Raw genomic sequence first — 16831 nt, forward strand, 5'->3', positions numbered from 1 at the left:
AGAAAAGAGAGAGAGGACTTTCCTTTTTAAAAAAGTACCTGAAAACTAAAATCAATCACTGAATCAGGCCATATTTTAGAATATTTTTGTTTTATGATAGGATAGAAAGTTAACTTTTAAAATAGAAAATTCAGGGGCGCCTGGGTGGCGCAGTCGGTTAAGCGTCCGACTTCAGCCAGGTCACGATCTCGCAGTCCGTGAGTTCGAGCCCCGCGTCAGGCTCTGGGCTGATGGCTCAGAGCCTGGAGCCTGTTTCCGATTCTGTGTCTCCCTCTCTCTGTCCCTCCCCCGTTCATGCTCTGTCTCTCTCTGTCCCAAAAAATAAAATAAACGTTGAAAAAAAAAAAATAGAAAATTCACAGGAAAGCTGCATTTTAATGTTCATGAGAAATATATTTAGAGTCTAATTCAGTAAATTGGATGCTCATATGCCCTGGTCATTAAACCATTAACAATAAAGAATCAGAAATCAAGGACATTTTAGCTATGTATTAAAGATGAAGTGTTTTTTTTAATTAGTTTAATATATAGGAGTTTTGTAGCCAAAATTTTTTAGTGGTACACAAAGTCCTGAACTGTGAAAATTTAGAACTAGCCTTACTACCACTGTTTTTTAGATTTGGTGTATTTTGGGTGGTGGGGCTGAGGAAATTGATTTTACATTCTGACATATATTAGCCACTTATGTGGACTTAGCTAAGCAGTCTATTTCTCCAATGAGAAAAATGACTTATAAAAGACTAGGTTAGATGGACTCCTACATTCTCACATAATATCCACAATTTACTCTTACTATAGGATTTACCAGTCTGTGTATTTATTGCCTTTTTGTTTACATCACAAGCTCTTTATTAGCCATAAAAGGTAACATCAACTTGATCTTTGTGAGTTATCTTAGTGTATCCCTAAGCAAGCATTCTTTTATTCAGCCAAGCATTCTTTTATTCCTCCTTTAAAGATCTTCTCCATACCTGCACTACAATTTCTAATCACTTAATCCTTTCATTTCAAGCAGGTCTTTTTTTTTTTTTTTTCCTCCCCGCATGGATTATCTGTGCTGCTACCACATTCAGCACCTAATAGCCATCTATTTCAATATTTCTATGCCCAGAACACTAAACCTCCATACTTTGTGCCAAAGCTAGTGCCAGGTGCAATCCTGGGTTACATTATTTACTTTCTCTTTTTATTAAAGATTAGCATAGGAAAAATTAGGCAGATGAATCTATAGCTCAACTCTGCTTTATAGCCAACAAGGGGCCATTTTAATTGCGCATCAAATAACTCCACTTAGAACTCCTTTATAGGCCTCTTGAAATTATCACATCTAATACTGAACTAATTTCCATCCCTGAATCTACCCCCTTTCCACCTACATCTGGTTAATGTAAAATCTGGTTGTTCAACCCATGTTAATTGAAATTGTTTGACTCTTCATCCTCAAATCATTATAGTCGTGTATCTGAAACATCTCTGATACCTGTCATTCTTTTATAACCATTGACACAATCCAGATTATTATTAACTCTTGCTGAATTATAATACTCATCTCCTATTTGGTCTTACTGCTTCTTCTCCATATAAAATAACCCAACTATACTGGATACTGACAGGCTTACCTTTCTAAAATACAAATTAATTTTCTTCAGTACTTTGCTTTACTTAAATGCCATTGCTAATAATTTATTCACAGTAGAATAAATTGAAATTTATTAGCAAAATGTAAACTTCCCTTTATAACCTGCTTCTGCCTAACTTTCTACCTATACTTTCTCCAGTCTGATACCTCCCCTGGTGTACAGTTTAACTGTATCAAATTCTGTACCATTGCATGGAGCTCCCACTCTATGTACTTGCATAGCATTCAGCCTTTCTCAAGCGAATCCCTTTCATTTCCTTGTCAACTTTGCTTGCCAGGGCATTGCCTATTTATTCTTAAAGCAGGAGCACAAATGCCCCTCCTCCTATTAACCTTTCCCTAATCTCCTCAAGCAGAATTAATGTCTTTGATCATATTTTCTTAGCACTTTTAAATATATCGTATTCTATCACTTTCATTAATACATTTTTATTGAGGTAAAATTCACATTCGGTAAAATGGACAGATCAATGTATATTCACTGAGTTTTGACAAATGTATGCCTCTGTGTGAAACTGACACTTATAATGAAGATATAAAACATTTTCATAACCCAGAAAGTTCCCTTGTGCTTATTTCCATTGCCCACTGGGGATGGAGATATTTTGATTTCTGTGGAGATAATTTAGTTTTGGCCTGTATTTGGATTTTATATTAATGGAATCTTAGAATATGTTGTCTCTTTTCTGACTTCTTGCATTTAACATAATGTTTTTGAAATCCATCCATGTTGTTGCATGTATTAGTACCTTATTTGCTTATTTTCATGTTGATGAACATTTAGTTTGTTTACAGCTTTTGGATCTTATGTATAAAGATGTTGGAATGTTTTGTACAAGGCTATTTTTGGACATATATTTTTATTTCTCTTGAGAAAATATCTGGGAGTACCTTGCTGGGTCATAGGGCAGGTGATAGTATTGGTCAGGATTCAATCAGAGAAACAAAACCATAGGACTGGTATATAATGAGTGATTTCCTATGGTAATTTGACCCTACAGAACTTTGGAAGCTGACTAAACAGTTTCTATGATGCTATTGTGGATGTTTCTGGGTCCTGTGGCCTGAAACAGGGAAGGAAGTTGAGAAGGAAAGATGAATGAGAAATGAGTTGGGGGGATGATCAAGAATAAACAGGAATATGTAAGTATAAGCAGAGACCCATGAGGATGGACTGAAATTCAAGCTTTTAACTACAGTGCTGAGAGTGACCTACCAGAGAATCTGGTGCCTTTCATCAAAATGCTAAACACACACCTGGCTCCAGAGTCAGATGAGATGAGATTTGATAAGATCAGTTGGAAGACTTGCTGACTTGGTTGCTGTACTAACCCACCAAGTTGAGCCAGTGGATATGTGAACTGCCATAACTCCTGGTACTTTAACATCAACCCTTGAGTGTAAAAATAATAAGGCTGCTGTTTCATTTCCACTTTCCAAATCTTACATAAAATGTTTTTTGTTTTTGTTTTTGCTTTTTACACTAACCTGTGCAGAAAGAACTGTGGAGAAAGTGATCAGTATTCTTTTGGGATCAAACCTAAAGGATTCCATCTGTGCATGTTTTTGTATATATCTCATTTTATGTAAGAGATAGACTTTAAAACCATTTTTATAATAAAACATACATAAGTATTTTAAATTAATATACTATTTGGAATAATCCTATAGTGAGGATTTATTGTTCTTAATATTATTGTTCTAGATCCTTACCAACATTTATTGTTATCAGTCTCTATCGTTTTTAAAAAAAAATCTTTTTAACGTTTATTTATTTTTGAGACAGAGAGAGACAGAGCATGAACGGGGGAGGGTCGGAGAGAGAGGGAGACACAGAATCTGAAACAGGCTCCAGGCTCTGAGCTGTCAGCACAGAGCCCGATGTGGGGCTCGAACTCACGGACCGTGAGATCATGACCTGAGCCGAAGTCGGACGCTCAACCGACTGAGCCACCCAGGCGCCCCCTTTTTTTTTTTTAATATTTTTTTTAACGTTTATTTATTTTTGAGACAGAGAGAGACAGAGCATGAACGGGGGAGGGTCGGAGAGAGAGGGAGGCACAGAATCTGAAACAGGCTCCAGGCTCTGAGCGGTCAGCACAGAGCCTGATGTCTATAGTTTTAACCATCTAATTGATGCCATTGCATTTTCTTGATGACTAATGATGTTGAATACCTTTTCAAAAGCTTTATTGGTTATTCAAATACCTTTTCTGGGGATGTGTATGTCAATTTGTCCAATTTATAAATTGGGTTGTCTGTTTGTTTGTTTATTTATTTATTTATTTATTTATTAGATTTTTGTCTTTTTATTATTGCTTTGTGATTATTTATGTATTGGTTGGATGTATTTTCTTAGGCCACAATTTGCCTTTTTAATCCTCTTAATGGAGTCTTTTCATAAGCATATTTTATTTGATAAAGCCCAACTTACTAAATTTTTGTGTTCAATGCAGTTTATATCCTATCTAAGAAACCTTTTCCTTGTGGTTGGCAGGGGAAGATGGTGGAATAGGAGGACACAGAGCTCACCTTGTCCCACAGATACAACTAGATAACACATCAGTATAAATAACTGAGAAAATGACCTGAAGACTGACAGAACTAACTCCACAACTAAAGGCAGAGAAGAAGTCACACTGAAGAAGGTAGGAAGGGTGAAGATGTGGTTTGGGAGTGAAACAGACAGTGGCCATCCATGGTGGGGAGGGAGCTGAAGGTGGGAAGAAGGCCAAAAAAAAGTATTCTACTATTATACTGTGGAGCCTACATGGGGAAGACAAATCCCCATAACATTTGGCTTTGAAAGTGAGAGGGGACAAATTGTCTGAATTCTTACAAACAGCAGGACTTAAATTCTGGAATTTTAAGAAATCAGCAAGTTTGGCTCTGGGAGAGCCCTAAGGGTGTTAGGAAGTGGCGTCCCCACCCTGAGAGGGACAGCATAACAAACAGCCCCACTTCTGGTGAACTTGAGCCCCACTTTGGGATTCTCTTTCTCTCCCTTTCCCTCTGCCCCTCGCTCACTTGTACTCTCTCTCTCTCTCTCTCTCTCTCTCTCTCTCAAAAATATATAGAAAAAAAAAAGAGTAGGAGGTGCAGCTGACTTTCCTAACACATGGAAACAGACACAGAGTTAGACAAACTGAGGAGACAGAGGCATATGTCCCAAATGAAAGAACAGGACAAAACCACAGCAAAGGGTCATAAGTGAAACAGATATAGGTAATATTCTGGAAAGAGAATTTAAAGTAATCATCATTACTCACTGGACTTTAGAAGAATGGACAATATCAGTGAGACCCTTAATAAAGAGATAAAAAAAAGTAATCAGAGATGAAGAACACAATAAATGAAATAAAAAATACACTTGATGGAATAAATAGCAGGCTAAAGAAAGCAGAGGAATGAATTAATGACTTGAAAGACAGAGTAATGGTAAGTAATTAAGCTGAACAAGTGATAGAAAAAAGAATTATGCAAAATAAGAATAGATGTAGAGAACTCAGTGACTCCATCAAGTGTAATAACATTTGTATTTATAGGGGTCCCAGAAGAACAGGAGAGAAAGGGGGGGGGGAAGAAAATTTATATCAAGAAATAATAGCTGAAAATTTCCCTAATCTGAAGAAAGAAACAAATATCCAGATCTAGGAGGCACAGAGAGCCTCCTGCAAAATCAACCCTAGGAGGTCCGCACCAAAACAAATAGTAATTAAAATGGCAAAGAATTAGTGATATATAAATAATTCAAAATTTGGAAGAGAAAAGATGATTACATAGAAGGGAAACCCTGTAGGATATTAGCGGATTTTTCAGCAGAAAATTTGCAGGCCAGAATGGAGTGGCATGATATATTCAAAGTGCTGAATGGGTCTGCAGCCAAGAATGCTGTATCCAGGAAGGCTATCATTCAGAATAGAAGAAGAGATAAAAATTTCTCAGACAAGCAAAAACTAAAGGAGTTCATGACAACTAAAGCAGCCATACAAAAAAATATTAAAGGGAACTCTTTTTGTGGAAAGGAGAGACATATGTGAATGTGAAAAGTAGAAAGCACAAAAGCAGTAAAAATAAGTATATCTGTAAAAATCAGTTAAGGGATTCACAAAATAAAAGAATGTAAAGTATGATATCATATACCTAAACCATAAGAGGGAGAGGAGAAAAGAATGGGTTCAAACTCAAGTGAACATCAACTTAATATAGAAGTGAACATCAACTTACATGCAGAAGATGTTATATACAAACCTTATGGTGACCAGAAATCAAAGCCCAGTAATGGATATGTAAAGAATAAAGAGCAAGGAATCCAAGCATATCACTAAAGAAAGCCAACAAACTATGAAAGAGAGCAAAAGAGGAAACTATCATAGAAAAACTACAAACACAACCACAAAACAAATTACACAATGACAATAAATACGTATATATCAATAATTACTTTTTAAAATCTTTAAATGTTTATTTTTGAAACGTACAGAGAGAGAGAGAGAGAGAGAGATGAAGCATGAGTGGGGGGAGGGGCAGAGAGAGAGAGGGAGACACAGAATCCAAAGCAGGCTCTAGGCTCTGAGCTGTCAGCACAGAGCCCGACATGGGGCTCAAACTCACAAATCATGAGATCATGAGCTGAGCTGAAGTCAGACACTTAACTGACTGAGCCATCCAGGTGTCCCTATCAATAATTACTTTGAATGTAAATGGACTACATGGTCCAATCAAAAGATGATTCAATAAAAAAAGCAAACAAAGACCCATCTGTATGCTGCCTACAAGAGACTCATTTTATTTTATTTATTTTTTTAACGTTTATTTATTTTTGAGACAGAGAGAGACAGAGCATGAATGGGGGAGGGTCAGAGAGAGGGAGACACAGAATCTGAAACAGGCTTCAGGCTCTGAGCTGTCAGCACAGAGCCCGACGTGGGGCTCGAACTCACGGACCGCGAGATCATGACCTGAGCCGAAGTCAGACGCTTAACCGACTGAGCCACCCAGGAGCCCCAAGAGACTCATTTTAGATCTAAAGACACCTGCAGATTGGAAGAGAGGGGATGGAAAAATATTTATTATGCAAATGGATGTCAAAAGGAAGCCATGGTAGCAATGCTTATTTTGGATAAAAGTTTAAAACAAAGGTTGTAATCAGAGACAAAGAAGGACACTATATAATCATTCAGGAGACAATCCAACCAAATCTAACAATCGTAAATATTTATGCATCCAAGAAGAGAGCACCCAAATATATAAAAACAATTAATAACAAAAATAAAGGAATAAATTGATAATAACACAATAATTGTAGGAGACTTTAACACCCACTTAAATCAATTGACAGATCATCCAAGCAGAAAGTCAACAAGAAAACAACTTTGAATAACACACTAGTCCAGATGGATTTAAAACAGCAGAATACACATTCTTTTCAAGTGCACATGGAGCATTCTCTAGAATGGACCATATACTAGGACACAAAACAGGTCTCAACAAATTCAAAAAGACTGAAGTCATACTATGCATCTTCTCTGAAAATAACATTATGAAACTAGAAATCAACCAACAAAAATATTTAGAAAGAGCACAAATATATGGTTAAATAACATGCTACTGAACAATGAATGGATCAACCAAGAGAGCAAAGGGGAAATAAATACATGGAAACAAATAAAAATGAAAATACAGTGGTCCAAAGCCTTTACAATACAGAAAAAAGTGGTCCTAAGCGGGAAGTAGATAGCACTACAGGCCTACCTCAAGAAGCAAGAAAAATCTCAAACAACCTAACCTTACACCTAAAGGAACTAGAAAAAGGATAATGAATTAAGCCTAACCTAAAGCCAGAAAAAAGAAGGAAATAATAAAGTTTATAGCAGAAATAAATAACATTGAAACTAAAAACAAAAACGAATAGAACAGATCAATGAAATTAGGAGTTAGTTCTTTGAAAAAAATTAATAAAATTGATAAACCTCTAACCAGACTTATTAAAAAGAAAAGAGGAAGGACCCAAATAAATAAAATCACAAATGAAAGAGGAAAAATAATCAATACCACAAAAATACAAACAATTATAAAAGAATATTATGAAAAATTGTATGCCAACAAATTGGACAACCTAGATGAAATAGATAAATTCCTAGAAACATATAAACTACCAAAAGTGAAACAGAAAGAAATCAAAAACTTGAACAGAGCAATTATCAGGAATGAAATTGAATCAGAATTCAAAAACTGCCAACAAACAGAAATTCAAGACCAGACAGCTTCACAGGCAAATTCTACCAAACATTTAAAGAAGAGTTAATATCTATTCTTCTCAAACTATTTCAAAAAATAGAAAAGGATGGAAAACTTCCAGATTGATCCTATAAGAACAATTTACACTGATACCTAAACCAGATAAGATTCCACTAAAAAAGAGAACTACAGACCAATATCTGTGATGAACAAAGATACAAAAATTCTTAATAAAATAGTAGCAAACTGAATCCAACAATAAAATACAAAATCATTTACCATGGTAAGTGGGAGTTATTCCTGGTTTGCAGGGGTAGCTCAGTATTCACAAATCAATCAACATGATACACCACATGAATGAAAGAAAGGATAAGAACCATATGATCATTTCAATAGATGCAGAAAAGCATTTGACAAAGTACAACATCCACTCATGATAAAAATCCTCAACAAAGTAGGCTCAGAAAGAACATACCTTAACATCATAAAGGCCTTATATGAAAAACCCACAGCAAACATCATCCTCAATGGGGGAAAACTGAGAGCTTTTCCTCTAAGGCCAGGCAACAGGGATGTCTACTCTCACCACCATTATTCAGTATATTACTTGAAGTCCTAGCCACAGCAGTCAGACAACAAAAAGTAATAAATGGCACCAAAGTGGCAAGAAAGAAGTAAAATTTCTATTATTTGCAGATGACACGATATTCTGTATAGAAAACCCAAATGCTTCCACTGAAAAATTGCCAGAAATGACAAACAAATTTAAGAAAGTCACAAGATGCAAACTCAATGTACAGAAATCTGTTGTATTTCTATACACCAATAATGAAGCAGCAGAAAAAGAAATTAAGAAACAATCCCTTTTACAATTGCACCAAAAACAATAAGATACCTGGGAATAGTCATAACCAATGAGATAAAAGACCTGTATTCTGAAAATATAAGACACTGATGAAATAAATTGAAGATGATGCAAAGAAATGGAAAGACATTTCATGCTTATGGGTTAGAAGAACAAATATTAAAATGTCCCTCCGACCCAAAGCAATGTACACATTTAATGCAATCCCTTTCAAAATACCATCGTTTTTCCCAGAGCTATGACAAACAATCCTAAAATTTGTGTGGAACCACACAAGACCCTGAATAGTCAAAGAAACCTTGAAAAAGCCAAGGAAAGCTGGAGGCATCACAATTCTGAACTTCAAGTTATATTACAAAGATGTAGTGATAAAAACAGTATGGTACTGACACAGAAATAGACACATAGACCAATGGAATGGAATAGAAAAGCCAGAAATAAACCCACAACTATTTAGTCAGTTAATCTTTGACAAAGGAGAAATGAATATCCCATGATAAAAAGACAGTCTCTTCAACAAATGGTGCTGGGAAAACTGGACAGCTACATGCAAAAGAATGAAACGGGACCACTTTCTTAGACCATATACAAAAATAAACTCAAAATGGATCAAAGACCTAAATGTAACATATGAAAGCATAAAAATACTATAAGAGAGCCCAGGTAGCAATTTCTCTGACATTGGCTTTAGCAACATTTTTCTAGATATGTCTCCTGATGCAAGGGAAATAAAAGCAGAAATAAACTATTAGGACTGCAACATAAAAAGCTTCTGCACAGCAAAGGAAACAATCAGTAAAACTAAAGGCAATCTACTGAATGGGAGAAGTAATTTGCATATGACATATCCTTTTTTTTTTTTTTTTGAAATTTATTGTCAAATTGGTTTCCATGCAACACCCAGTGCTCATCCCAAAAGGTGCCCTCCTCAATACCCATCACCCACCCTCCCCTCCCTCCCATCCCCCATCAGCCCTCAGTTTGTTCTCAGTTTTTAAGAGTCTCTTATGCTTTGGTTCTCTCCCACTCTACATATGACATATCCAATGTAGGTTTAGTGTCCAGGATATAAAAAGAACTGATAAAACTACGGCCACCTGGGTGGCTTAGTCAGTTGAGTGTCCGACTTCGGCTCAGGTCATGATCTCATGGTTTGTGAGTTCGAGCCCTGCATCGGGCTCTGTGCTGACAGGCCTGGAGCCTGCTTTGAATTCTGTGTCTCCCTCTCTCTCTGCTCCTTCCCTGCTCACTCTCTGCCTCTCTCTCAAAAATAGACTTAAAAAAAATTTAAAAAAAAGAACTGATACAACAGTTCTTCTCAACACCAGAAAAACAAATGATCCAATTAAAAATGGGCAGAAGACATGAAAAGACTTTTTTCCAAAGATATACAGATGGCCAACAGATACATGAAAAGATGTTCAACATTACTCATTCTCAGGGATATACAAATAAAAAATACAATGAGATATCTCCTCATACTTGTCAGAATGGCTAAAATAAAAACAGAAGAAACAAGTGTTGGTGAGGATGTGAAGAGAAAGGAACCCTCATATACTGTTGGTGAGAATGCAAACTGATGTAGTCACTGTGGAAAGCAGTATGGAGGTTCTTCAAAAAGTTAAAAATAGAACTACCCTACTCTCCAGTAATTGTACTATTGAGTGTTTTTCAAAAAATATGAAACCATAATTCACAGGGATACATCCACCCCTATATTTATTGCAGCATTATTTACAATAGCAAAATTACGGAAGCAGCTCAACTGTGCACCAATACGTGAATGGATAAAGATGTGATATGTATATACAATGTATTATTTAACCATAAAAAAGAATGAAATCTTGCCATTTGCAAGAACATGGATGCATCTAGAGAGTATGTTGAGAAGTGAAATCTGTCAGTTAGAGAAAGACAAATACCATATGATTTCACTCATGTGTTGAATTTAAGAAAACAAAAGAGCAAGGAAAAAAAAAGGGGGGGAGAGAGAGGGACAAGCCAATAAACATAGTCTGAACTTTAGAGAACAAACTGATGGTTACCAGAGTAGAGGTGGGTGGGGAGATGAGTGAAATAGGAGAAAGGGATTAGGAGCACCCTTATCATGATGAGCACTAAGTAATGTATAGAATTGTTAAATCACTATATTGTACACCTGAAAGTAATATAACACTGTATGTTTACTAGAATTAAAATTTTAAAACCTTAAAGGTAAAAACAGAATCTTTTTCCTGTCTTAAGATCATAAAGACACTCCTTTGTGTTTTCTTCTAGAGGCATTATAGATGTAGCTTTAAAATTTGAACTGTCATCCAACTTGAATTAATTTTCATGCCTGGTGTTGAAATAAGGTTTGAGGCTGATTTTTTTTCCTATTTGTTTATTCAATGTTTTTAGTATTATCTCTTGAAAATACTGGTTTTCCTCCTATTGCATTGCCTAAGTGACTATCAAAAATAAGTTGTCTATTTTTGTGATTATTTCTAGATTCTCTATTTTTGTTTCATTGATCTGTTTATCTCTATTTGCATCAAAATCATACTGTCTTGATTAATTAAACTTTATAGTAAGTCTTGAAATCAGGTAGCGTCTTCCAACTTTTCTTTTCCAAGATTGTGCTAAGTCATTTGCATAGTGTACAGTTAGTTCACCCTTGAACACCACAGGGGTTGAGGGAGCCAATCCCCACCTAATTGAAAACCCATGTGTTACGTTTGACTCCCCAAAACTTAACTACTAATAGCCTACTGTTGACTGAAAGACTTATCAATAACATAAACAGTCAATTAACATATATTTTATATGTCATGTGTATTATATACTTTTTCTTATAATAGTTTCCTATTATAGAGAAAAGAAATGTTATTAATCTTAAGGAAGAGAAAGTACATTTATAGTATTGTACAATATTTACTGAAAAAATATCTGTGTATGAGTGGATCCATGGATTTCAAACCTGTGTTAAGGGTCAACTGTATTAGTTTCTATAGCTGTGTGACAAATTACCACACACTTAGCAACTTAAAAATAATGCCACTTATTATCTCATCATTTCTGCAAGTCAGAGTCCAGGGTACTCTGCTCAGGTTCTCAAAAGGCTGCAATCAAGGTGTCAGCTTGGGATCAATTTAGTCCTAGGATCAGGATCCTCTTCCAATCCCACATGCTGATTTTCAGCATGCATTCCCTTGCAGCTGTACAGTTTGTGGTGGCTTGTTTCTTCAACACCAGTAGAGGAATCTCTCTGAACTCAGGGAAGAACTTAACCCTCTTTAGTTCAGCTAGACTGCATGGCATTTTCTTTTCTTTTTCCTGCCTCAGAACTTTGAACTCAGAACATCTTTTTTTCTTTTCCATATTGAAATTTATTACCTATATTACCATATAGGTAATACCATTCTTTCTTCCATCGGGTATAAGTTTAAATTGCTTTTGATTTTATTTAGAAAAATTTAAAACAATAGAAAATTTGTAAGAATATTACAATGAACACATATTCAACTTCAACGTACATTTACCATTTGTAAATATTTTCATCATTTGTGTATATTTTGTCAGTCTCTGTCTCTCTTGGTCTCTGTTTCTCTATGTGTATCTCTCTCTCTCTTTTTTTTTTAATGTTTATTTTTGAGAGAGAGAGAGAGGCAGAACATGAGCTATGGTGGGGCAGAGAGAGAGGTTGACACAGAATTAGAAATAGGCTCCAGGCTTTGAGCTGTCAGCACAGAGCCCAATGCTGGGCTCAAACTCACAAATCGTGAGATCATGACCTGAGCTGCTAAAGTTGGACGCTTAACCAACTGAGCTGCCCAGGCACCGCCATGTGTATCTCTCTCTCTCTCTCTCTCTCTCTCTCTCTCTCTCTCTCTCTCTCTCTCTCTCTGTTTCTACCCATCTCTGTCTATGTTAAACCATTTTAGGTTAATCTACACTCACCTTGATCCTTGATCCTTCACCACGAAATAATTTAGCATCTATTTCTTAAGAGTAAGGTCATTCTCTTATGTAACTGTGGTATTTTTTTCAAATTAAGGAGAACTAATATCAATAAAATACTTTTGTTTAGTATGTACTCCATGGTCAAAATCTGCTAGTTGACTCCATGTTTTTTATAGCAACTTTACCTTTCCATCTAGGATCCAATCTAGACTTCCATCACATTTGGTTTTCATATTTCTCTAGTCTCCTTTCATCTGAAACAGTCCCTCAACCTTTCATTGACATTAACAACTTTGGCATTTTTGAAAAGTCCAAGCCAATTATTTGTTGTTGTTGTTGTTGTTTTTAATGATTGCCTGATGGTTGGATTTAGGTTATTATTTTTTTTACAGGAATACTATAGAAATACTATCTCAGTGTACCACTTTAGTTGTTGCATATTTGTGGTGATAACTTTATTGATTCTTAGATAGAATCTGCCAGATTTCTCCACTAGAAAGATACCTTTTCTCCCATTTGTAGATAACAAGTAAATTGTAGAGATATCACTTTCTTGACTTTACAATCTAAACTTTGTTCCCATAATATTATAGTCTCTGTGAGGACCTGGTATTTATTTTATTTATTAATTATAGCTTCCAATTATTTATGTATTCATTATGTCTATTTGTTGTAGCTATCCCTCTGTAGCTATCTCTCTTGTAGCTATCTCTCTGTCTTATTCACTGTTATATTCACAGGGCCTAGCACAGTGTGTGGTACAGAGTAACAGAGTAGACACTAATAAAATAAGTGAGTGAATGCATGAATACATAATTAAATTAGGAAAATTATTTAGTAAAGAAATTATAGGATTTGTTTATATAAATGATAGAAATAAAGCTTGTAAGACTTTATTTTAAACCCTATGTTTTGCTGATAATTTTGTCATCCTATTCCTAGACAGAGAGAAGATGATGCTATTTCTCTAAACTGGGCGTTTCTCTGTAATGCACATTTTGTATTCTAAGCAACACAGACCTGTAGGCAGAAAGATAGTAATGGAAACAGAAATCCCAGCTCTTGAATAATAGGTTCAGATGTTTTTAAGAACAACAAATCCAGTTGATTGATAGTCGTACCTCATCTGTTATGATCTATCCAATATTAGATAATCTTTCTGCAGATTGGCACAGAGCATTGGACATGTTTTTAGACTTGTAGTTTGTCATTTGGTTCAAAGAGAAGTAGACTGTGTACATTGCTGTCAGAGATTATTCTTGGTAACATTTTATTAAGTCACATATTATTAGGTTTTGAAATAATTTTTATTTTAGTATCGCATTTTTTTTGGCAGAAGTTGATTTCTGTGCATACAAATCACCTTTTTCTCTAGGACAGTGATTTCTTTGTTGCCTTTTCACTCTCCTCTGTGGTCATCTATTTCCTTCCTGCCACCTCCACTAAATATTTAGTTATACCTTATAGTCAGTAATTAAAAAGTATGAATTTTACTAACAGAAGTTTATCTCAACCTCCTTTTGCAGAAGTCTGCTATTTTCCATAAAAGAGCAACCTTTGATTTAACAATTAAGAATTCTCATGGAAAATTCAATAACAGATCTTCACCATATTCTGCTAGAGCACCTCAATGTCATTGCAGAGTCCCATGGGATCTGATGAGTTTTGAGCCATAAATGCTATATTTTATAACCTTTGAAATTTTATGCTCCTAGCAAGGCTGTCCCCTACTCTTAACAGTCCCTCTTTACAGAGCTGGAGAGGGACAGAGACTACTCCATGTTCCTGGTAAGATGGATATTCATCAGTATCATGTACACTTTGATTTACCACCACAAATTACTTGATAACTATCCCAAGGTTATGAAAACTAACATCGAACTACTCACTAAGAAAATAATCCATGATTTCTCCCATTTCTGTTTACTTCAGTCAACAGACTTAAGAAGTCTAAGGTGCATGGACATCTCTCATTACCCAGAATCTCTTTTCTACATGGCTCTGCATATTCTATAAATGGGCTCTCATTTGTACTCTAATTGGGAGCTAGCTTTCTTACAGCCTTCTCAGGTGGTGGCATCCCACATATTACTAGAGGTGTGGTAAGTTCACCTTTCTTCATTGCTCCTTCCAGATATTGTTTCTTCAGCCACTATCAAAAGCCCAGTTTTGATTCTCATGCTATCACCTTCTGTTCCAGTCATCTTCATCACTTATGGTCACTTGCCTTCATTTATTGATGATACTGGTTCAAGATATTTTTCTGCACCATTCTTCTCAGTCTGAGTAATTTCAATTCCGTGTATATTATCTATATAATACATTCAACAATGACTTATTTCTTTTTTATTAAAAAAAATTTTTACATTTATTTACTTTTGATAGAGAGAGACAGAGCACTGTGGGGGAGGGGCAGAGAGAGAAGGAGACACAGAATCTGAAACAGGCTCCAGGCTCCAAGCTGTCAGCACAGAGCCCAACGCAGGGCTCGAACTCACAAACCGCAAACCGCGAAATCATGACCCAAGCCAAAATCGGACGCTCAATGACTGAGCGACCCAGGCGCCCTGACTTATTAGTTTCTTAACCTGCTGACTTCTAGTGATTTTTTCTCCTCTTATCTCAGCCATATATTCTAATGTATTCCAGGTCTTGTTGTGTGCAATAACTACAACTCATCTAAATTGTTTATCACAAGTATCCCTGTCTTTGACAACCAACTCCATCTTTCCGTTATTTTTCTAGCACCCTAATTCTAACTATTCTTTGACCTGACTCAGACTCCAATATATTCATTCTATTAGCTTTTCACTGTCACCCATGTTATGTCTTTATTTCTTTTCTTACAAAGAATTAGATTCCATGATTCACTATTCTAATCAATCTTTTGCATATACCCATAATTCTTTTTTTTATTCTTTCTCCCTTCCTCTTGGCAAAACTCCAAAGCTTGTTAAATCAAACTCTCTGCCTACTCCAGATGTATATCAGAGCAACATTGCTGAAGAAAATGCAGCCAAGCTGACTGGTCTCATTTCAGATTCTAAATCACAGAATTCAGATGAAACCCCAACACTACCCTGTGCTTCTGTGACATTTTCATAATCAGTTTGTATCCCTATTTTCTAAGAATACTATTTCATATCATGTCAACTCTGTTTTAATCTGTTATCCCTCCTTCATCTTTACTCTCAGATGTTGAGCTGTCTTATTAATTCAACAAAATAATTGAATCAATTTTAAAAGAATCTTTACATCTTCCTGCACATGACCTTTATGTATACTTCTACATCTAGCCTTTTCTTATACGTAATACAATCTTTCCACCCAACCCCCCAACCACAGTCATTCTATTTGTGCCCTGGATTCTATCCCTCATCACCTACTTAAGACCTTTATCTTTCAATTATCCTCATACTCATTAAATCATCAATTTCTTTTTCACTGTACTGAACATTTCCATCACAGTGCAAACATTTTTTATATTTATACATATATATATGTATATATATATATATTAGCTTTTCACTATATATTTATATATATATCCCATTTTAAGACAACCATAACAAGCACAAATGCTAAACCTTCATCTTCCTACAGGCTTCTCCTTTCTCTCTTCTTTGTGATAGCACTCCTAGATAGGGTTGTATATATTCCCCCTCTCCAACGTCCTACTTTCTAATCTCTATTGACCCATTCCTATCAGACTTTATTTTTAATTACTCCACTGAAATCTTTCTTATCAAGGTTACCAGTGACCTCCTTGTTGCTAAACTTATTGGGCAAATTTTAGTTTCTATTACTTGATCTGTCTATAGCATTTGAAACTCTTGATTTCATCTTTTCTCCTTAAACATTTCTTCACATCACATTCTAACAGATTTTTGTTTCAACACAATTACCACTCCTTCCCAGTATCTTTTGCTAGAAATTCCTCACCTTTTCAGTTCTTAAATTTTCTAGTGGTCTCTATCTTAGGCCTGGAACCTGTTCTCCTCTGTCTCACCACTCACTTTCTAAGAGATCCTATCCATCGATATGGTTTGTATCATATCTATGTGTTGTGAGCTTCCAACATGGGTCTCTCTTTTTTGACTATTAGAATTGAATTTCCTCTTACCATCTCTACTTGGATATATAAT

General features: G+C 35.6%; 1 long non-coding RNA gene across 2 annotated transcripts in view; it reads right to left on the reverse strand.

The window, feature by feature from the left end:
- The window catches only part of LOC109248406 (uncharacterized), a 123267-nt gene that overhangs the window by 92958 nt on the left and 13478 nt on the right, over nt 1–16831 (reverse strand). The window lies entirely within an intron of this gene.

The sequence above is a fragment of the Panthera pardus genome, unplaced genomic scaffold (genome assembly GCF_024362965.1).
Source record: "Panthera pardus isolate Hobbes unplaced genomic scaffold, ASM2436296v1 HiC_scaffold_8, whole genome shotgun sequence".
In the NCBI taxonomy this organism is placed as follows: domain Eukaryota; kingdom Metazoa; phylum Chordata; class Mammalia; order Carnivora; family Felidae; genus Panthera; species Panthera pardus.